The sequence below is a fragment of the Musca domestica genome, unplaced genomic scaffold (genome assembly GCF_030504385.1).
Source record: "Musca domestica strain aabys unplaced genomic scaffold, Musca_domestica.polishedcontigs.V.1.1 6, whole genome shotgun sequence".
NCBI classification, from domain to species: domain Eukaryota; kingdom Metazoa; phylum Arthropoda; class Insecta; order Diptera; family Muscidae; genus Musca; species Musca domestica.
Window position 1 is genome coordinate 17,997,174 of NW_026712363.1, and position 25,244 is coordinate 18,022,417.

Genomic DNA, 25,244 nt, shown 5'->3' on the forward strand with positions numbered 1-25,244 from the left:
GAATAGAATGAATCACAACTTCGCCCCGCCAAAAATCTCATTACCAAATAATGGGTTTATTGAGTACATCTAGGCACCAGTAGCTCTTAGAAAACAGCGTTCTCAAACATTATTTTAACGTGAATTTGTCAAGTAAGAACTCACAAAACAGAGTCGAAGATTCAATAAATAAATTCTGAAAAGTAGTCACTCTGTTTAAATTACACTACCCAGCAAAACTTGATAGTATTGCAAGGCACCTTCCCTATTCCCTTCGTGGCGAAACCTGACCTAAAACTTGTGATGGGTACAGGTCAAAGCATCGTGAGAGCCATAACTTCTAAATGGAGTAGCGACGATACTGATCAATGTAGGATCTATCAAAATGAGGAAGAAATTGAGACTGCAGAGCATTTGCTCAACCACTATCCAACTCTCACCAATGTGCCTATGACAAAGGCTAGTGGGAGAGCAAATAACACACGATCGGTCTTCATTCTCTAACAGAGAAGATGATTTCTTTTACCAGTATCTCAAATAAAAAACTACATACTCTCAGCATTACCACTTAGCTGAAAAGTAATGTATTATTCCTACGAAATTTGCAAGACAAAATATCTTATTTTTTTCATACCGTCCGGCTACAAATCCTTAAGTTGCCGGTTCGAATCTGGGCGCCAGACAACAAACAAAACAAGTAAAAAATAAATAAGTTGACCGGGCCGAACTTTTAATACCCTCCAACATTTGGAAGTAATTTTCAATTTTTTCAAAAAAAAAAAAAAAACAAGTAAGCAAAGGCTATAGTCCACAATGTGATACCCTACAACACTACAATATGTTCGAAGTCTCCTTATATCTGATGCGAAATTCCGACTACATGCGACTACAAATTAGAAAAATTAAACATTTTTAGTCCATTTGAACCTCTAAATGTACATCTTAAGAACAATAGGCTTTAATTCTAACCCTAACGCTACCCCATGTAATTTCGTGAGGATCGGACGACATACCCTCAAAGCGTAGTATTGAAGGGTGTAAACATTTAGACAATTTTCAATTCAAAATTGTATGTCAAATTGAAACAAGTAAGCAAAGGCGTGCGGGGCCGACCATGTGATACCCTACAACACTACAATATGTTAGAAGCCCCCTTATGTCCAAATCCAGTTTGGAAGATCTCACTTTTGAAATTATGTCACGGAGCACTGCCCAGATATTACCCTTACCATTTTGACCAGGGACATTTTCCCAATATTTATGCACTCCGTCGTGCTGTTAGTTTTTGTGGTCCATTTTACGGCTAAATATAATCCAATGGTCATTCAAAATGCCAGAATTCTTCCCTGTGCTTAACCATCTTCTCAGGCGTGTCGATTGGCTTCAATTGTGTGATCAGGATTTTTTTTCTGTTTTTGGTTCATTTGAACCCCTAAATATTTTGCGACCATCTCCAAAGGAAGAGGCCCTTCTGTGTCTCCAAATTTAGACTCATCCATGGTACAATGAATTCAAGGTAGGGCAGAACTACCAAATGATTTCAATTTTTTTATTTTTCTGGCTTAATATGTCAACTTCGTTTGTTTATGCGTGTGTATTCTTTTCAATAATAAAAAAATTGTTCAGAAAATATTCAAATTCGGGTGTTTTTAAAATGCTTTTAGCGACGTATGCATCGACAAAATCTACAGTTTTTGTCGCGAAATAAACCATAAGAGATATATAGAACATGATTTTGAAAAGAAAATTTGACCTTTCATTCAGTTTTCGCGGTTTTCAATTATTTATTCAAAATAAATGCAACAAGTTGTTTGATATTTTATTGTTTTGATACTAATTTTGACATTACAAGCCAAACAGGTAGACCTCTATACTTGCAATTTTTTCAAAGTTGACCTACCTTCTCTTCATTGTACCATGGACTCATCTATATGATATTCGTCAACGAAATCAGCATAAAAAGCTAGAAGTTCGCCTATTGTGTATTTCGGATATCGCCTGTTATTAATATTGCCTGTTATTAATATATATTTTTAACACAACAGTAGTGGTCCATTCTGCCCACTGTCTTAAATTCTAACTTCATGTGAGATTTCGTGTCCTTTGGTTTCTATTTGTGACCTTTATATTGTTGTAGGGTATAAAAACAGTTGGAAAAATTTTACTAAAGTCATAAAAATATCCAATATTTGGAGTTTCCACTACATTGAAACCTACAAAGAAGTGGGCATGCAATCACCTATGACAGGGGGTAGTACCCATTAGGAACATCAAATTCGAAATTTGATACAATTCCGATGAATAATGTCGCTAAACCCATAAAAATACCGAATATAGGGAGGTACCGTTACATGTCGGCTATGCGAAGACGTAGACCTGTTGGAGCAATTTTCTCTCATTGGATGTAGTACCCATTAGGAACTTCAAATTGCAAATTTTAAACATTGCCGGAGAAAAGTGTATCACAAATCATCAAAATATCGAATACTTGGAGGTACAGTTATATGGGGACTATAGGAAAAATTAGACCTATATAACTGTTTTACCCAAGGATGTTTCTTGCATAATGGGAACATATGCTGCCAACTTACAGCAAATTTGGGTTAAAATTGTAACTAAAGCAGTCGAAAAACCTTAAACCTTTCGGTACAGTTATATGGGGGCTATACCAAAACGTGGAACTATACAGCCCATTTTCAATACCAAAAGTCCTGCAGAATCAACACACATCTGAAAATAATTTTATCAACTTGCTTCATTTCGTTCGGAAGCTAGAGTGATTTCCACGGACGGACATTCATCGATAAATCGACATTGAATTTTATGCTGATCAAGAATATATGTACTTTGTGGAGTCCAAAATGTATATGTCGAGGTGTTACAAACGGAACGATAAACTTAATATACTTAATGGAGGGGTATTAAAAGGAAGAAAGTATAAAAGTTTTTCCGAAACATATGCGCGTCGTTAGAAAACAATTAATGTTTGCAAAAATGTATACGTGTTTGTGTGAAATTTGAAGAGAGTTGGATGCTTATTTCTATTTCTTTGATCGTATTGTTTTTTAAAGTCTTGAACCCTAGGTGGGGGAGTTACCAGAAGAAATGGTCCGTTCTCAAATATTGAGTTGATGGAAATATTGAGATGTACCAAGTCTGAATGGAATCGGATGTTAATTTCGCGTTTTATGAACTTCATTGATATTCCAATATATTCCTATATTTTGAACCTTTGTGAGGGAGGTACCAGAAGGAGTCGACCGATATATTCCATCTTCATATCAAACCTTGGGTTAATAAAAAATGTTGATGTCTGTAGTTTTGACCCTTTTGTGGGGGGGGCGGTGTACTTGATGGAGTGGACCGATATTGTAAACCTGACCTAGCACTAATCCAATAATAGGATTTGCAAAGGTGTAGCAAAATCGGATTATCCTCTCTCTTTCTGGGCAGTAAAACATTTTTTATACCCTCCACCATACATAGTATGGAGGGTATATTAAGTTCGTCATTCCGTTTGTTACTCATCGAAATAATCATTTTAGACTCAACAAAGTATATATATTCTTGATCAGTTCGATCAGTTCGAAGATGGGCTATATCGGTCCACGATATCGTAAGGCCCCCATATAACGGTACCCCCGATATTCGGCATTTTGATTATTTTAGCCACATTTTCTAATGGAATTGTCTGAAATTCCACTCAAGAAGTCCCTTCTGAGTACTTTACCCCCAGACATAAATTTGTCTATATAGGTTCACAATAATGTATATCCCCCATATATCGGCACCTTCCGATATTAGGTATTTTAAAGATTTTATATAATTTTTATTGGTTTTTTTTTTTTTTTTTTTTTTTTGAAAAATTTTTAATTCGTTTCAAATAGCGGAGGGTATTCAAAGTTCGGCCGGCCGAACTTACTGCTTTTTTACTTTTTTTTTTTTTTTTTTTTTTGAAATTTTGATCTTTTGTGGAGGATGTACCAGAAGTAATGGTCTGATATTGACCATCTACGAACTCGATCTAAGTTTAATAAAAATATTACGATGTACGAAGTTTGGACCAAATCGATCCCTTTATTCCTAGCTTGGAAAATGCCTACTTAAGTGCAAAAATTGCTCTAACCTCGAAACATTATCAAGAAAACAGCTGTTATGCCTTACAATTTAAAACCAATATGACAAAGACGGAATTAACTTTCTGCTTCTAATAGAACGAATAAATTTTAATTTTTCAAAGAGGTATTGCACTTTCTGCTTCGCAAAGATTGTATGCAGGTATATTGACGATCTTATTCAGAGCAGAATATCACAATTGACTCTATAAAGCGAATTTGTAGCGAATTAAAAATATATGAAGGTCGATAGCATCTTAGAGTGTATATAGTGCGTATGAATTTTGGGGATCAAGTGATTTGCAGATTTTCATTTACTAATTCCAATCTCGTGAATAATCTTCCATTCAGTTTTGGAATCAATGGCGAAACAAAACTTTGTGGAATTGTAATTAGTTTTTATACCCTGCACCATATAGTGGTAAGGGTAATATGTATTTGTGCATTTGTTTGTAACATGAAGAAGGAAGAGAGATAAAAACCTATAAACCCATAGTTACTTTTGAGGATGTTCATAGAATCACGTTCTGAGTCGATTCATCCATGACAGTCCGTTTCTCCGTCCGTCCGTCTGTCCATGTATTTTGTGAACGAAATGCAGGTCGCAGTTATCATCCGATTGAGATAAAATTTTCCAAACAATATTTGTTTAGCCCAAGGACGAACCCCATTGCAAATGGTGAGAATCGGTTCAAATTTAGATATAGCTCCCATATATATCTTCAACTGATTTCGTGTTAATTGTGCCCCAAATGGCCAATATCAGTCCAAATGACCTTCATTTTGGCACATCCGACCGAATTAGGTCTACAAGGAAGTACATCGTTTTTCGTGCACCAAATGGCCAATATCAGCACAATTTGAGTGCATTGTGGCACAATCGACCGAATTCAGTCTAGAAGCAAGTACATCAAATTTGTAGAAAGTCGATTCAGATATAGCTATTGCTCCCATATATACGTTTCAGCCGATTTGGGGTTTTAAGTCCATCATATGCGTAATATGCAATGATATTTGGTACAAGATAACTTATGGAGCTCAAAAATACCTCTGCCAAATTTTATAGAGATCGTATCGGATAAGGATATAGCTCCCATATATATCTTTATACGATATCGCGTTTATTGTGCACCAAATGTCTAATATCGGCCCAAATGAATTGAATCTTGGCAAATCCAACTGAATTCATCCCAGAAACAGGTGCTTCAAATTTGGTGAAAATCAGTTCAGATATAGCTATAGCTCCCACATCTATGTTTCATCCGATTTGGGGTTTTATGTCCTGCACATGCGTAATAAACACTCCACAACAGTTATATTTGATACCGGACATCAGACTCAAAAAGAATTTTTTTAAATTTTTTTCAAGATCGGTTCAGATTTGGATATAGCTCCCATATATATCATTATCCGATTTCAGGGTTTTTGTGCACCAAATGCCTAATATCAGCCAGAATGAACTGAATTTTGTCACTTCCGCCGTAATTCAGTCTAAAAGCGAGTGCTTTAAATTTTGATGAAAATCGGTTCAGATATAGTCATAGCTACCATATATATGTTTCATCCACTTTGGTGTTAAAGTCACTCACATGCGTCCCTCCGCAACAATAATAAAAATACCTCTGCCAAATTTTATAAAAATCGGTTCAGATTTTTATATAGCTTCGATATACACTTTCATCCGATTTTGCGGTTATTACTCACCATATTGCCCATATTGAATAGATTTTTTTAAATTCAACCAAATTTTACCATTTGATGAAACTCAGTCCGGTATATCTATTGCTCCAATAAATATTTTTATACCCTCAGCCATATGGCTACAGAGGGTATATATCATTTGATACGGTCAAAACGTGCCTAGTCGAAATAACGGTTTTAGACCCTAGGTCTCTTTGGACCAAATCCGTTTCAGAAAATTTGGAGTCTATCTAGCGATGTCCGTCCGTCTGTCTGTCTGTCTGTCTGGCTGGTGCGCACGATAACTCTCGAAGGGAGTATCCAATTTGGTCCAAACTTGGTACATAGTAATATTTTTGTCAAACTTAGATCGAGTTCGGAGATGGGCAATATCGGTCCACTCCTTCTGGTACATCCCCCACAAAAGTTCGAAATTTTCAAAAAAAAAATATTTTTTTGTACAGAAAGAGAAATTATAGTCCGATTTTCCTCCAACTTTGCAAATCCTAATATTTGCGTCAGTGTGAGGTCGGGTGTGAAAAAGGAAAATATCGGTCCACTCCATCAAGTACCTCCCCCACAAATGGTAAAAATTTTGAATAATTACAACTCTCATAAAATTTGATGTAAGTGTCCGATTATCTTAAAATTTTACACATCCCAATATTTATATTAACCCAAGGTCTGGTATTAAGATGGAATATATCGGTCCACTCCTTCTGGTACCTCCCCCACAAAAGGCTCAAAATTTTGAATATCCATGAAGCTCATAAAAAGCGAAATTGACTTCCGATTCTATTTAAGACTTGGAACATCCCAAAATTTCCATTAACACAACACAGTCCAAACCTAGAACGTTGCAATATATGGTCAGCCCAGCCCGACTTTTGACATTTTTTTCTTCGAGTTGTCCTTTCTTTTTTAATATTTTTGCAATTCTTAACGAACACTTCAAATAATCGCATTCCCCGAAAAACGCGTCAAATGAACTTCCTCCTAAGAAGAAACATCAGCAAAAATTGCAGCTTGGTAAGTAAAAATCTCTAAATATAAATTTGAGTCATAAGCAATTTTTAATTAACTTAATTAACTTTAGATTAAGATAACAAACAACAGGCCACACACCTGTCACTTTGAGTGCAAAAACATTTAGAAGTCAAAACTTTATTAGTCACCAAAATGAAAACCTCACCCTCACGCTTGCCTCTATAATTATTTCTTAACTGCATAACGTTTATTAGCCATTACTGCTTGGCTTTCAAGCGTAAAGTGAGTAGAAATAATTCCCTAATATAATTTAAACATGCTCAAATGCTTTCAAATCCCTCGAAGACAAATGTTGGTTGGTCGGTCGACATTTTGTTTTTTGTTCTGACATAAAGTTCTGTTTGTCAGTTCCTGTTCGAGAAAAAAAAAATAAAAATAAAAAACATTTTTATATTTTGCAACAAAACTTCGAGTGTAACTAAGGCCCTGCCAAGCCTTACATCTAGGAAACGCAACAATGGCACGAGCAAAATTCCAAAACACAACAACAACAACAACCAGGACGGCGAAAAAATAGTCAGTTCGTAAACAGTTTTATTTGATTTTAACAACTTACACAACTGACACTGTAATTAAGTTCGGTTAAGTCGTTAAAAGATCTGCCGTAAGTATTGTCATTCAGCTGTATACATTGTCGTTGATGTTGTTGCTGCTGTCGGTTGTAGTTATTCCCAAGAGCCCAGCAATGCGACAAACTATGGCGAATTATTTGCACGCCGTAGAGCAGCAATGTGGTGGATCTCCCGTTAGTTTAGTTTTCGGGGGTTTTATCTTTCATTGGCCCAAATAGCACCCTTAGACACAGCTGGCTGTCTGGTTGGTTGACTGGCTGACTGGCTGGCTGGCTAGCTAAACTGGTTACTGGTTGTACTAGTTCGTTGTAAGTACTTCTAAACTATTGTACTTAAGTAATTTAATAAAAATCCATGCTGCAGTTGAGACACAACATGAGCAACGCCGAACAACAACTATTTAGTTATTACCACTTGAGACGTAATCCTATTAACTTGAATTGCCGTTTCAAAAACTCTTGAGCCAACCAGCCAGTCAGTCAGTCAGTCAGTCATTCGTTCATTGTTCCCCTTTTTGTACCATTTTAATGAGTTGCGTTTACAGTGTTCGCATTTGCAACTTGTCTTTATGGCAAAGATTTAAACAAATACTTTGAGAGACAATGTTGCCAGATTTATTTCCTGGCGTTTTTGCATTAAAAAACTCAGAAATGAGAATTACACCATTGTTCGGAAATCCACCCAACATAAATCAGATAGCATACATTTTTTCTACTTAAGGGTAGGTTGAAAAAAACTGCAACCAACTTCAGAATGCTATCATTTCTAAGCCACTCGTCCGACAGCCGTTAAAATTATTCCAGTGACTGCTCATTATATTGCTTACAAGCGTACAAAACATTTTGGTGAGAATTTACCAGAAAAAAAGTTATTCGTGATGGAATTCAAGGGTGATAGTGTGATTTCTTTATATTCGGCTAGAAAACAGCAAGTGGCTATCGTTAGAGCACTCCAGTATTTAAATGTGAATAAATCTTTTGTGTCTCGTACCATCGCTCGTTGCCGTGATACTGGTAGCGTAGCCCGACGTCAAGGAAGTGGACGGAAAAAAAAACAGCAACATCAGCAGAAATGGTTCGAAAATTAAAAAAAGCGACTTGATTGAAATCCGCGTCGCAGTGGCCGAAAAATGGCTCGTGAGTTGAACATATCGCAATATTGCATTCGGCAAATATTGAAAAATGAGCTCGAGGAAAAGCCATGGACATTACAAAAAGTGCAAGAACTTACACTTTTTGAAAGAATATAGACTCAAAAGAGCTAAAGAGTTGCTTCGCTTGGCTGAAAGTGGTGAACTGCCGAATTTTATTTTCTCCGATGAGAAAACATTTTGCAAACAAACAAAATTATCGTGTTTACTTGCCAAAGAGGTCAGCTGAAAGTGTGCACATTCGATTGGCCGCCAGGACTCAAGCTCCGGCCATAGTGATGGTGTGGGCCACCATAACAGCCGATAGTCGCTCTCCGCTCGTGTTAATCGACCGTGGCATCAGAATAAATGCCGAATATTATCGCGAAAATATACTGGAGGGTGTTTTAAAGCCTTGGTATGCACTCCGCACGCGCCACCCAAGAATGGTTACAAAATGACATTTCTCGTTTCATTTCCAGCGCACAATGGGCACCAAAATCTCCGGATACCAATCCGTTGAACTATTGTGTCTGGAATATTTTGGAAGCAAGATTGGCACTAAAAAATACCAAAGTGTCGATCGCCTCAAGCAAGCGCTTCGCCAGGAATGGGCCAAAATACCGCAGAACAACATTCGGGCAGAGTGTGACGGTTTCATTGGCCGTTTGAAGGCCATACTTCGTGCCAAAGTGACCAATTCGAAGAAATCTAAACTTATTCTAAAATTTGATGATATTCACGACGTTTTTTGCTTTCATTTAATTAAATTAAAAAAAAATTAAATTACGGCATATGACTTGGTTTTTTTTTTAATATTGTTTAATTTATTGAATCTTTCATATATTTAATGAAAATAACAATAAGGTTTCATATCTTATATACTAATATTTTTTATAGGGAGGTTGTCAATACATGCTTTAATTATTGTTAATTTTAATTTTTTTTATGATATCGATGTGTGTTTTTTGTGGGCTTGTGGATACAGTTATATCCGTGAATTAATTTAGTAGGTAGTTAAGATTAGTTTAGATACAGTTATATCTAAGTGAATCGCGGTCTACAGAAATAGTCTTACGGATATAATGTTGCTTTGTTTAGATACAGTTATATCTAATCATCCCGCGGACTACAGTAATAGTCTTTTCGATTTCTTCACAGAAGCAGCTTCCAATTTAGCATACTACTACCTGTAGAAGTATAACAGTGGACGATGAAAAAAAACGTTCAATTGACCAGACAGGAGCTGAAAATAATGAGAGAGTAAGACAAAAAATAAACTATATGATAGAAAGAGTGTCACGTCTGCGCAGTCTGTCGTGTCCTCCGAATAGTAGGAGTTGGCGGGCCAAGCTATTTGGGTGCTCGGATAGTTTGTTTAAATACTTTCGGCAAAGCTTCTTTATTATTATTAGTTTAATTTGCGTGATTTTTGCATCGATGTGTTGCTTCCATGTAAGTCTTCGGTCCAGGTGAATTCCGAGATATTTTACGGTATCTTTCTGTGGAACTTTAGTATTAAAGATTTTTATCGTGGGGAAAAGTTCACGACTTAGAGCAAAAGTAACGTATATGCACTTGCTTGCATTTACCGATATTCTGCATTTTGTCAGCCAATTTTCAAGAAGATATACATGGCTTTGTAGTTTTTCCGACGCAATCAGAGGATCCTTATATATGCTAATGAAAGCAGAATCATCAGCAAACGTTGAGGTTAGAGTTTCATTGGTCTTTGGTCATATCGGCAGTAAATAACACATACAGAATTGGTCCTAAGATACTTCCCTATGGGACGCCTTCCAATATTTTTCTCGAATTTGAAAGTACGTCTTTCGATTTAACAACAAACGTACGATTTGGCAAATAACTACAAAAAAGTTTATGAGTGTTTTTAGGTGGAGTTTCACAAATTTTGTATAGAATTCCAAGATGCCAGACTCTGTCAAATGCTTGGGAAATGTCTATAAATAACGCGGATCAGTATTCCTTCCTTTCGATTGCCATTCTAATATTTGTGACTATGCGGTGCACTTGCTCAATAGTACTGTGGTTCTTACGGAAGCCGAATTGATGGTGTTCGGGGATAATATTGGTACTTGTAATATGGGGAGTTAACTTCCTTAGTAATGTTGTTTCGAACAGCTTTGAGAGTATAGATAGAAGACTAATGGGTCTATACGATTTTACCTGCGTTGGATCTTTTCCAGGTTTCGGAATCAATACTATTTCAGATTTTTTCCATACAGACGGGAAGTACCCTACACGAAGAATGCTGTTAAATATAAATAACAATAGTTTAACGGCCGGTGTTGGTAATTTCTTGAGCATGTTGGGAGTAATTCTATCTTTACCCGGGGAGTCCCATTTTCTAGGCGAATTGGAGATTCGTGGGCTATAGGTCTAATCAAGTTTTTTGTGGCTTTCCATAAGTTGTAGTCAGTTCTCTCTGTGGGATCCAGGTTATTTAGGAATATTTTTAGGTTTCGCTCTTCATTTAATCTGAGTGCTTGATTTAAGAGTTTTTCACATTCTTTTAGTTTTTCCCGAAACCTAGGTGAGCGGTGCTTCTGCCATTCTTTTCTGGCCTTCCTTTTATCAGACACAAGTTTTCGAATGGTCGATGGATTGTAGGAATTATTTTCTATTTTAGAAAATTTAGTGCGAGTGGCAACATTGACAGCGGTGTTGAATATCGAAGTAAATATTTTAACTGCATTGTCAATTTCTTCTCTGGACTTTAGAGAAGTGTTAGAATTCACATGTGTACTGACATATTTTTGTATTTCATCCAGTTTGTATATTTATTTGGTAGATAATCCGGGGAAGTTGCGAGTTGAGCATCATTTAATGTCATTATAGTTGGCGAATGATCTGACGACAAGTCAAACGAGGGTACCACGGACATTTGTTCCCTAGTAATATTCTTTGTTGCCGCAAAGTCAATTAAGTCAGGACGTTTTTGCAGGTCTGAAGGTCAGTAAGTAGGCTGGCCAGTAGATAACACGTCCAGTTTAGCGGACGAAATGGAATTTAAAAGCTGTCTACCTCTGGGTGTAATAAGTCTAGATCCCCAGAAGGTGTGTTTGGCATTATAATCTCCAGCTGCAAATAAATCTATGATAAGAATAACTCAGTGGCTGCAGGATAGCATAAGTTGCGACTGAACTAAACCGTTGCTTGCTTTAGTAAATCTTTCAATTGAACTTTTGTGATTTGAGATACTTTGGTACAATAATAGTAATTTATGTGATTATTCCTAGAAAATTCTAGATGAATTTTAATTCTGAATATCCTCGGTTTTCTCGTTGGCTGAATTACTCTCAACTTTAGCCAGGTTCTTCATAAGAGCCCACTAAACTTTATGAAATGAGAAGAGTAGATTCCTTATTTATTGTGGTGTAAATCCTAGGGATTATTGTTTTAATTGTTAGCGAATTGACTACGAAGATAATTGGGAATTCGACTACTACTTGTAATTGATGATTGATTGAGAATACTAGTGTTGATATTCAGTATTTTGACGATTTGCAGGTTTGTAGCTATTTGGGCATCGCTAATTGTCAGGTAGTTGGAACTAGCTACTACAACAGTTTTTGACTACTTCTAATTCACTGCCAATATTTGAAAATCGAGCCCCAGTCCATATTGAACAACGACAAAAAGACTCCTGTTCAAATGATAACTATATGTGACAAGCACAATCATGTAAATGAGAATTATTTACCTTATGCTATAAACGGCATTTTGGGTCATTTTCAATGACAGAGCTAACATAAAATAATCATAGCAAATTTTTCCAATTCTCTCTCTCTGTCTCTTTCCTTTGCTTTGTTTTAACAGCATTCAAGCTCATATTTGATCTGGCAACTATCTACAAATTCGCACACATTGCCTTTCCTGAGCTCTAATTTTACAAAAAAAAAAGAACTATTTGTAAAAAATAAATATCATTGTTTTGCGTTTTCATGTTGGGGTTTCTGAACTACTTTACTTAGTTTTTTTTTTTTGCTATTCCATGCTGTTCAATGAGTTGGAAATGCTTCTTTAATGTTCCTTATTTGTGAGTGCGAGTGTGCGTGTACTATTCGCCATGATTCTACTTTTAGTCATGTAGTTTTGTAGAAAAGCAGTTAAGGCTATTTGGCTTACTATGGATTGAGTTGTTCTTAGTTTTCCATTCCAATTCTACTTCTTTTTTACTAGATTTCTTTATTTACTTTTAAATGGCAAAGCAGGTGATGGCAGTAGTGATACAGGCAGGCGGCAGAGAAAAATATAAGTCAGTATGCCGTTTCTGCGATTTCATTCAGTTCATTCCCCCGCCTTGGCTACAATTACTACTTTAAATTAACTTTTTGTAGTTCGCTTTAATAGTGGTGTTGTTTCGTTATGTCTACAAACGGTGATATCTCAGCCTGCCAACCAAGCAACCAGACAAAAAAATAAAAAACTCATATCTCAGGAATTGTCAGAACTCCATCAACAACTGTGGCAATCAGCAGTTCAAGTTATGATTGTTTCAAATGGCAAAACAAACAGACAGACAGACATACAGACACTCATAACACTGACATACAGAGCAGTCAAGATAGATATGAAGCAGGTTATAACATTGAAATGTCGTTCGTTAGCTGAAGGTGGCTTTGAGTGATGAATACGTTTTAGTTTTCTACAAAGCTTAAATATGCGTTATTTATTTGCACAATACGATCTCCTTACTTAATAGAAGATATCAAATATTTGCAAATGGCTTGTGACGGGTTTCCTGAGCTACAAAGTGCAATTTTGACACCTCAAGATTTCATATTATTCCCACAAACTGAAGTCTTTGAGAGAAACTCTTCAAAATATTTTCTTCAGTAGAACAGCTATACACTTGTCAAATTCTTCGACAATTAAAATCAGTGTAGACCTGATTATTAAGTGACGTAAGATATTTCAAAAATTTCCAAAACCAAGCGTATTTAAGCACCAAAGCAGCTAGAGGCGAATAGTTACACTACAAATATCTGAAGAATAAGCATAAGACATAATCTGAGCAATTCGCTGTTAATACAGAATCTATGATCCAAGTATAAGATCCCTCTTTAAGCGCAGCTGAATACCAAACGATTTATCAAATAAATATGAATTCGCCGCATACCAAACGTCCAAAATAAACGTTAATATGTCATTGGATAAAAGTCCACCTAAACACATCATCCATACAACATACAGGGTGAGATAAAAAAAACTGCAACAAAGTCAAACGCCATAATTTTTATATATTTTTTCTTAAATTTTATTAAATGAAAGCAAAAAATGTCGGAAATAGCATCAAATTTTAGAATAAGTTTAGATTTGTTCGAATTGGTCACCTTAGGCACGGATTTTGGCCTTCAAATGGCCACACGCTGCCCAAATGCTGATCTACGATATTTCGGCCCATTCCCGGCGAAGCGCTTGCTTGAGGAGATCGACACTTTGGTATTTTTAGTGTCAACCTTGCTTTCCAAAATACTCCAGACACAATAGTCCAACGGATTGGTATCCGGAGATTTTGGTGGCCATTGAGCGCTGGAAATGAAGCGAGGAACCTTATTTTGTTCGATAGCATTTATTCTGATACATTATCGATTAATACGGCTGCCCACACCATCACCATGGGCGGCGCTTGAGTTCTGGTGGCCAACAGAAGGTGCCCATTTTCAGCTGAGCTCTTTGGCAAGTAAACATTATCATTTTGTTTGTTTACAAACTGCTGGACAACGAATGTTTTCTCATCGGAGAAAACCAAATTCGGCAGTTCACCACTTTCGGCCAAGCGAAGCAACTCTTTAGCTCTTTTGAGTCTATTTTCTTTCTACTGCGGTGTAAGTTCTTGCCCTTTTTATACCCTACACCACAAGGTGGTCAGGGTATTATGTCTTTGTGCATTTGTTTGTAACAGGCAAAAGGAAACGAGATAGACCCATAGTTCCTTTTGATGATCTGCATAGAATCACATTCTGAGTCGATTTATGCATGTCCGTCCGTCCGTCTGTCCATGTATTTTTGTAAACAAAGTACAGGTCGCATTTATTGTCCGATCCAGATGAAATTTTGCACTGATCATTTTTTTGGCCCAAGGACGAACCCTATTGAAATTGGAGATAATTGGTCAAAATTTAGATATAGCTCCCATATATATCTTCGTCCGATTTGCCTTTTATTGTGCACCAAACGTGTAATATCAGTCCGAATAGTATGGAATTTTGCACGTACGATCCGATTGGACCTGAAAATAAGTATGCCAAATTTGATCGAAATCGGTTCAGATTTGGATATAGCTCCCATATATATTGTTCATCCGATTTGTTATTTTTGCCCTCCGCAGCCGTAATATGCACTCTGCAACAACAATATTTGGGGAAATATATCAAATACAGCTCAGAAATACATTTGCTAAATTTTATCGAGATCGGTTCAGATTTAGATATAGCTCCCATATATAACTTCGTCCGATTTAACTTTATTGCGCACCAAACGTCTAATATTTGCCCAAATTGGATGAAATTTGGCACTTACGACCGAATTGAGTCTAGAAGCTAGTGTGTCAAATTTGGTGAAGATCGGTTCAGATATAGCTATAGCTCCCATGTATATTATTCATCCGAATTGTCATATTTGTTACCCACAGCCGTAATATGCACTCCGTAACAACGATATTCAGGGAAATTTATTAAATACAGCTCAGAAGTATCTTTGCCAAATTTTATCGAGATCGGTTCAGATTTGGATATAACTCCCATATATATCTTTATCTGATTTCAAATTAATTTTGAACCAAATGGGCAATGCAAGTCCGAATTTAAAAGATACACATGCTTCGGCATAAAAACTTTTAATTGTTGTACGCAGATCTAATAAATTAGCAAAGTGGTGTAGGTCATAAAGTCGGCCCCGCCCGACTTTAAGACTTTCTTTACTGGTTGGAATTACAATGGTTTTACCCGAGCTCATTTTTCAATATTTGCCGAATGGAATATTGCGATATTTTCAGCTCACGAACCATTTTTCAGCCACAGCAAAGCTGGTTTCGATCAAGTCGCTTCTCTACTTTTCGACCAATTTCTGCTGATATTGCTGTTTTCTTTCGTCCACTTTCTTGACGTCGGGCTACGCTACCAGTATCACGGTAACGTGCGATGGTACGAGACACAAAAGATTTATTCCCATTTAAATGCTGGAGTGCTCTAACGGTAGCCACTTGTGGTTTTCCAGCCAAATAGAAAGAAATCATACCATCACGCTTGAATTCCATCGCGAATAACTTTTTTTCGGGAAAATCCTCACCAAAATGCTTTTGTACGCATGTAAACAATAAAATGAGCTGTCACTGGAATAATTTTAACAGCTGTCGGACGAGTTGGTTGCAGTTTTTTCATCTCACCCTGCATATGGGAGGTATAGCTGTATCTGAACCGATTTTCACCAAAATTTGAAGTACATGTTTCTAGGATGAATTCAGTCGGAATTGCCAAATGAAAAATAAAGATATATATGGGAGCTCTATCCGAATCTGAACCGATCTTGACAAAATTTTAAACACTTTTTTCTGAGCTATATCTAATATCTGGTATCAAATATTATATTATACATATAACGTATGTGAGGGACTTTAAACCCCACATCGGATGAAACAAAAATATGGGAGCTATAGTTGTATCTGAAGTACATGTTTCTAGGATGAATTCAGTCGGAATTGCCAAAATTCAGTTCATTTGGACTGATATTAGCCATTTGGTGCACAATAAACCTGATATCAGATAAAAAATATATATGAGAGCTATACCCTAATTTGAACCGATCTCGATTAAATTTTACAGATATTTTTGAGCTGAGTAAGCTATCTGGTACCAAATTTAATTTTTGGGAAGTGCATATTGCGAGTGTGAGGGAATTTAAACCCCAAATTGGATGAAAAATATATATGGGAGCTATAGCTGTATCCGTACCGATTTTCTCCAAGTTTAATGTACTTAGTACATCGGTGGGATGTACCAAAATACAGGACATTTGGACTTTTATTGGCCATTTGGTGCAAATCTAATCCTATTATTAGCAAATTTCAATAGGGTTCGTCCTTGGGCCAAACAAATATTGTTTGGAAAATTTCATCTCAATCGAATAATAAATGCACCCTGGATTTTGTTCACCAGAATACATGGACGCACGGTCAGACGGGCTGACATGCATAAATCGACTCAGCAAATGATTCTATGAAGATCATTAAAAGTAACTATCGGCCTATCTCGCTTCCTTCTCCATGTTACAAAAAAATACACGAAGACATAATATACCCTTACCGCTATGTGGTATAGGGTATAAAAAAACAAGTGGCGTGAGACCAATAAGCAAGTCTAACATAAACACCTGCATTTAGAAAAACTACAGGTTTCCGACTAACATTTGAGTTTTTAACTAAATACCCCGTACGGACTGTGGTCCAATGAAAAAATTTTAAGCCCATAAAAAATATTTCCTCACATAATTTATTACGCCCTCTGCTACATCCCCCACAAAGAACCGAAATAACAACAAATCTCCGTTAATTTGTTAGCCAGTGTTCTGTTTTCCCAGCTCTGCACCTAGGAGAAAGAGTTGCGCCATAAATTTACCTTTAAACTGGTTTAAGTTTACTACTTATTTTCTCATCTTCAAGTTTTCTTTTTCGTTTCGCTCTCTAATGGCATTTTCATTTTCCGACATCGTAGTAAAGAAAAATAGAACCGTAAGTTGAAAGACAAAAAAAAACGTACACTCAATATACACCGAAAAAAGTGGAAACAAAGTCAATAAAAACCAAACTCTTGATGAGAATGCAAAAGAAAAGGAGAAGAGAAAACTTGTGCAAAAGATTAAGAAACCAGAACCAACACTCTCTCTCTCGGTTTAGTTTCGGTTTGGAGGCATAATTTATTCGGGGCTGCTCTGTTCAAATTCAATGAATTACACCTTTAAAGCAAGTGGAAGCTTACAACAGAAATGGAAGGCGTTTTGCAATGGAAATTAAATAATAAAATAAATATACAAAAATTCAGATGAATGTTAATGCCTGATGGCAGAGAGGTAGGAAATTGTTATATATACGAGAGTGGCTAAACATGAGATTTAGCTTATGCCAGAATTCTATAATTAAGTTGAGATAATGTAAGAACGGCCTAAGTCAACTTTTGCCTGTAATGAAAAGCCACCTTTTAATAATCTATTCGGCAATTAGTGTACCTAGTTTTTAATAGCAATAAGAAATTAGGGTATTGAAAAGTCGAAATCGACTTTTGTCTGTGGGGTAAATCACAAAATCGACTTTCCGATAGTGATTTTGAAATCATAGATTTTTGGTCCCCTTCTCATTTTCATAGGGGGCCAACAATTTATTTAAATTAACGTGCTTCTCGTTTTGTTTTTCTATTCATTTGACAGGGTAAAAAGTGTCAATCGGTTTGGGCGACAGATGTATACCATCAGCCAATGTTTGATTACTTAAATATATTTTGACTTGTGTTATGAATATTCAAATTGCTGATCCTCTATGTAGTTCCGAAGGAATGATGCAATATTGTCCATTTCGTATCGGACCTAAATAAATATGATATAAATATTGCAATTTGGCGATAATTTGTATTTTTGTGGGGTGCATATTACGAATGTGAATGAGAGCTATAGCTATATCTGAACCGATGTTCACCAAATGTCCTTGCTTCTAGACTGAATTCGGTCGGTCATGCCAAAATTCAGACAATTTGGGCTGATATTGGCCATTAAACCGAAATTGGTTGAAAATATATTTAGGGGAATACAAGCGGGATAATGTGAGTTCTTTATATTTGGCTGGAAAACCACAAGTGGCTATCGTTAGAGCACTCCAGCATTTAAATGTGAATAAATCTTTTGTGTCTCGTACCATCGCTCGTTACCTTGATACTGGTAGCGTAGCCCGACATCAAGGAAGTGGATGGAAGAAAACATCAACATCAGCAGAAATGGTTCAAAGAGTGAAGAAACGACTTGATCCAAACCCGCGTCGTAGTGGCAGGAAAATGGCTCGTGAGTCAAATTATTCCAATCAGCAAAAATTGAAAATTGAACTTGGGGTATAGCCATTGAAATTCCAAACAGTGCAACAACTTACACCGCAACAGAATGAAAATAGACGCTAAAGAATTGCTTCGCTTCGCCAAAAGTGGTGAACTGCCGAATTTGGTTTTCTCCGATTAGAAAACATTCGTTATCCAGCAGTTTGTAAATAAACAAAATGATCGTGTTTACTTGGCAAGGAGGTCAGCTGAAAATGTGCAGCTTCGGTTGGCCACCAGAACTCAAGTGACGGCCATGGTGATTGTGTGGGCCCCCATAACAGCCGATGGTCGCTCTGCGCTCATATTAATCGACCGTGGCATCAGAATAAATGCCGAATATTATCGCGAAAATATTCTGGAGGGTGTATTAAAGCCTTGGGCACGCAAACATTTTGGCCGCAGACTTTGGACATTCCAACGGGACTCAACACCATCGCACTGGACGTGCCTCCCAAGAATGGTTACAAAATGAGGTTCCTCGCTTAATTTCCAGCGCACAATGGCCACCAAAATCTCAGGATACCAATCCGTTGGATTATTGTGTCTGGAGTATTTTGGAAAGCAAGGTTGGCACTAAAAAATACCAAAGAGTCGATCACCTCAAGCAAGCGCTTCGCCGGGAATAGGCCAATATACCGCAGAGCAACATTCGGGCAGCGTGAGACGGTTTCATTGGCCGTCTGAAAGCCATATTTCGTGCCAAAAGTGGCCAATTCGAACAAATCTAAACGTATTCTAAAATTTGATGCTAATTCCGACAATATTTTTCATTCAATAAAATACATTTTTATTCAATAAAATTTAAAAAAAAAAATTAAAAATTATTTATTATTATTAATTAATTATTTTGTGGGGGAGGTACCAGAAGGAGTGCTCCGATATTGCCCATCCTCGAACGGGGTCTAAGTTTGACAATAATATTACGATTTAGCAAGTTTGGACCGAATTGAGTCCTCCCTGCGAAAGTTAACGTACGCACCAGCCAACAGAGAAATAGTCGGTCGGACATCGCTAGATCCAAATGTCTTGAAACGGATTTGGCTCAAAGAGAGGCACGTTTTGGCCGTATCAAATGATATATACCCTCTCTAGCCAATCCCAGAGAGTCTAAAATATTTTTAAGAAATTTCCCTCAACCATACACCAGACAAGACATTTTTCACACGTTTTATCAGAGATGTAATGTAATGGGAGCTTAAAGTCTACAAAAAGAGAATACATTTCTCTTTCCACAGTTGTCCCCCCACCACACTTTCTATTTCCTACGTCTCTGTCACACTCAAACATTTTCATTTGAATTTGTTTAAAGGTGACAGCTTGCATAGGCGGCAGGCATCAACAACAATCGTCAACTTGTAACTACAATTATGATGTAATCATCATCAATGTAAATTCAATTTTATTATTAAAAAAGCTACAACAACGACAGCCACTACAAAAAAAATCTGACAATCACAGACAAATGCCTTATTCGTTTGTTCAAAAAAATGAAAGGTGAGCGTGGCTTGATTTGAAGTGTTCGCATGCGGTTTAAATCCGGATAAAAAATGTAACAGCATCAGTCGCCATAAATTAATACTAAATGAAATGTAATTTAAGCAATTTGAAGGAGATTAATTATAATATTAAATAAAAGCTTTTACATGGCATTTTGTTCATGAGATTGCGATCAATGTTTCACACGGCTTAGAATAAATCTGTAACAGGTGTTAATTTAATTGGTGTACAAATGTGTTTCCGGAATGTTGTTATTTGGAAATATGAATTCAATTAAATAAATGCAAACTATTAAATAAGTTTGTTCTCATTACATGCAGATGAATGTTTGAAAGAAAGGGGAAAGGGGGAGAATATCCCAGACAGACAAAAAAACAAGGGAACTGATGAGGATTGCTGTCTCTTTCCGAAACCTAGATATTTCCTGCCTAATCCCATGGGAAACATTACCACCTTTCTCCACTAATAAACAAACTTTGTTTTAAAAAAAAACTAGTAAAACTTTAAATACCCTCCACCAACATGAAAATTTTCAAAAAATTACGAAAAATACCGTTATACCTTGATACGTGAGATATACGAAGTTTTCTTTCATAGTTTATTTTTAAGATCTTCAAATTCAGAATCTGAAACAATTCCGGCGAATAATTTTGCTAAAATCAGCAAAATGCCGAATAAAGAGAGGTTTTGCTATATGGGCGCTATACGAAGACATGGACCTGCATACGAAATTTTCTGTTACAGACTGTAGTACTCATTACGAACTTCGAATATCAAATTTGAAACAATTCCGGTGAATAATGTCGCTGAAATCATCAAATACTGAATATCGGGAGGTACCTTTATATGGGGGCTATACAAAAACGTGGACCGTCATAGCCAATTTAGGAACCTAACCTGCTTACTGGTAAACTGTGCACGTATGCAAAATTTTAGCCTTCTATCTCAATTCGTTCAAAGGATAGCGTCATTACAACAGACAGACAGACGGACATCGCTAGATCGTCTTAGAATTTTACGCAGATCCAGAATATATATACTTTGTAGGGTCTATTATAAATTTTTCGAGGAGTTACAAACGGAATTACGAAGTTAATATACCCTCCATCGAATGGTAGAGGGCTTAAAAAAGCAAAGGAACTGACGAGGATTGGTAGCTCTTTCCGAAACCTAGATATTCCCTGTCTTACCCCCTGGTAAACATTTCCATCGTTCTCCACTAAAAAACAAACGTTGTTTTTATAAAAACAACAATAATGGGATTAATCCTGACTATTTTGCAACAACAACAAAAATTATTAAGTATTTTGAAAATTTGCATGTATACCTCGTACCTACCTTCGGGAGCGTAGGTGGTTGGTATAAAACTCGTTCACAGGTTGCAGATACTGGAAGGCCCAGTATATACACTGGATAGCTGCGAATTCAATAAGCAGTCCCGGAGAGTCAGATTTGACTGGATTTAATACAAGTGTGCCAATGATGCTAAGACTGACGAGGCAATATTTGGACGCCCCTAGAAAAGCCAAGCCTCTGTGCTGGTCCCAGATAAAGAAGACACCTTAATGCTAGAATATTCTGCTACCACATGCCCATTTATGTTACACATTGACAGGCAAGATATCGACTGTATTCCAACGGAGCTTCGCTGATACCTTCCTGAATAACGATCTCTGCTGTCACTAGTAGGAGAAAGCGGATAGGAAGCAATGCGACAATGCTCTGACACTTTACTTAGTGAACGACAGCAGCAAACAAAATGCCAACTTATTGGGAATATAGGACCGTTAACTCTGAGTCAGGACAATATCCAAGTAAGCTTCTGGGAAAGTTCTTTGTCTGACGGAGAAGAGGACATTTATCTCTGTCTCAGGGATTGACTCCGAAGAAAGTCAGCCTGAGTAGCCCCAGACACTCTATTACCAATTCGTCGGAAATGCCAACAGACCCTTGCTCTCAAAGCAGGATGTAGTTGAGGTAGTTCTTCCGACATCAAAACCTTCAAATCCAAGGAGGCAAGGGATAAAAAGGCATATCGTCGAGCAATAAATTACTGTAGTCGACGGCATCCATCAAATCTTACTCATATGAAGCTGCAGCTTATCAGGACGAACCTAAAGTTCGAGGGGATATATACCAAAGCAATACTAAGCGAACTCACGATAAGCTAGAGCCCAGTAAAAGGCTGTGGGGAAGAAGAAAATATAAAACCAATATATGTTTTTGGCAGACAATCAACACCTTTCAATTCTTCAAGTCCTCTGATCCAGATGTCATTTTACCGATAATGTTGCAAATTGTAGCTGATTCAGTGATGGCTATGATGCAGGAGACTTTTAAGGCTTGTCTCAAGTTGTGCTTCATACCCAGTCTGTAAAAAGAGGCAACGGTAACCTATATTCCCTAAACCGGGAAACTTCGTCACACATTTCCCGAAGACTATAGACGGATTAACCTTTCTTTTTTTCTAATGAAGACCTCAGAAAGTATACTAGACCTGGGAATTCGTTGGAATTCAAATACCAATATAATAAATAAATCGTAGCACTACTGGGTGAGATGAAAAAAGTTATTCGTGATAGCCCGACGTCATGGAAGTGAACGGAAGAAAACAACAATATTAGCAGAAATGCGACTCAAACGCGCGTCGCAGTGGCCGGAAAATGGCTCGTGTGCTGAACATATCGCAATATTCCATTCGGCAAATATTGAAAAATGAGCTTGGGGTAAAGCCATTGAAATTTCAAAAAGTGCAAGAACTTACACCGCAAGAAAATATTCTCAAAAGGGCTAAAGATTACTTCGCTTGGCCGAAATTGGTGAACTGCCGAATTTGGTTTTCTCCGATGAGAAAACATTCGTTGTCCAGCAGTTTGTAAACAAACAAATAGATCGTGTTTACTTGCCAAAGAGGTCAGCTGAAAATGTGCACTCAAGCGCCGGCCTTGGTGATGTTGTGGGCCGCCATAACAGCCGATGGTCGCTCTCCGCTCGTATTAATCGACCATGGCATCAGAATAAATGCCGAATATTATATCGAAAATATTCTGGAGGGTGTATTAAAGCCTTGGGCACTCAAACATTTTGGCCGCAGACCTTGAACATTCCAACAGGAGTCAGCACCATCGCATTCAGCACGCGCAACCCAAGAATGGTTACCAAATGAGGTTCCTCGCTTCATTTCCGGCGCACAATGGCCACCAAAATCTCCGGATACCTATTCGTTGGACTATTGTGTCTGGAGTATTTTGGAAGCAAGGTTGGCACTAAAAAATACCAAAGTGTCGATCACCTCAAGCAAGCGCTTCGCCGGGAATGGGCCAAAATATCGCAGATCAATATTCGGGCAGCGTGTGACGGTTTCATTGGCCTTTTGAAGGCCATAATTCGTGCCAAAGGTGACCAATTCGAACAAATCTAAACTTATTCTAAAATTTGAGGCTATTTCCGACATTTTTTTGCTTTCATTCAATAAAATTTAAGAAAATGTAAAAATGTATGGCTTTTGACTTTGTTGCAATTTTTTTATCTCACCCTATAATATAAGTTTATCTCGGCGGTTTAATAAAATAAATCTATTACTAAATGTGCTTACCTTTTGTAACTGCTTGTTTATTGCCTAAATTAATGCCAGCATTGGAGTAACTTTAAATTCCTGAAATAAGAATGAAAACTAAATTATTATAAAATTTTTCAAACAAAAGGCATTCAGTTAAAATTAAGTTTACTTCCGAGGATCCAACTCCCGTAATTTGATACATAACAAGCTATTTCCTATACTTTTGAATCAATTATTTTCGATGAATAAGTCGAGGTAAGTAAAAATAATAATAATAATAATAATGCGTTACCATTCGCCATGCTTGGGCATTTTTGGTCTTCCTAAATAATCCATAATTATTTTACATTAATAGCCGTATTTGCTTTCCTTTATTTAATTTTGAAACCCAATTTTACACACCCTAAACATGACAAAACATTTTGCTTTTCAATATTTATGTAACCTTTTCCAGTGAACATTAACTTTTTCACTCCGAATCCCTTTATTAATAAATTATGTTTTTTTCTTCCAATTTTGGCCAATTTAAACAATTATGTCAATATTGGCCATGTTATCATTTTCGGCCCAATAAAAATTCCAACAACAACACCAACAAGAAAAAAATCACAGTTTTCTTTGTGTCAACTGTCGCAAAAGAAAAAAAATAAATAACCTTCTTTTTTATTAAATGTTGTTTTATTAGAGACTTAAAAATATCTAAAATAAACACCGAACCGACCGATGACATCAAATTGAATTAAAGTCAAGACAAATTACCAGCGCAAACCTTCGACAGAGGGTGGAGCAGACGACGACGATGACGGAAGAGGGCAGGGGCAGGCCTGCCTAAAGAGGAACAAACAAATTGAATTGATAAAAAAAGAAGAAACACCAACTCTGGCAGCGAAGACAAACAATTAAGGCAGTTTGATGAGAATCAACAGAGAAAAAAATAAACCTCATGACATGAAATGAGGCAACTGGAACAACATCGAGAACGAGAGCGACAACAACACCAAGCAACCAAAAAAGTTCTGACAATCCAAAGAACCGGTGAAATGTTGAAGAAAAAAAAAACATATTAGGGATGCCATCAGAAGTAAGTTACCTAAGTACCATCTAAGATGTTTTGTAAGTTACGACTAAGAAGAAGAGTGAGAAAAAAGAATATGACAACAAGATGATAAGAGGAGGAAAGCAAAGGCCGGGAAAAATAATTGTACCCTATAATCTGGGTTTTTGATGGGGAACCAGGTTTGTCATTTAAACCAGCTATGAAAATCCAATATAATGTCTTTTTATGAAAAACGAGTAGATCCTCAATTAAAAGATGTCCGTCAAGATAAATTTAAATTTAATTAGCAAAGACACAAACCAAGGTGATTTTTTCTCCGATTCACAAAGGGTTAATAAAGAGAGAGAGAGAAAGAGAGAGAGAGGGAGAGATAGAGAGAGGGAGAGGGAGTAGTAAACCAGAGAAAATTAAAGGTAAACTAAATTATATTAGTTTTCATCAAGTTTCATAATTTTCCCTACAAATTTCAAATTTAAAATGAAATCGCTAAATAAAAACCTAATTAAAAT

At 36.8% G+C, this 25,244-nt stretch overlaps 1 protein-coding gene across 2 annotated transcripts in view; it reads right to left on the reverse strand.

The window, feature by feature from the left end:
* The window catches only part of LOC101890867 (protein phosphatase 1 regulatory subunit 16A), a 315,099-nt gene that overhangs the window by 253,371 nt on the left and 36,484 nt on the right, over positions 1-25,244 (reverse strand). For both annotated transcript variants that reach the window (XM_005176219.4, XM_011297335.3), the window contains exon 2: positions 23,715-23,774. The gene's annotated coding sequence lies outside the window, so the exon portion shown is untranslated. The remainder of the gene's footprint in view (positions 1-23,714; positions 23,775-25,244) is intronic.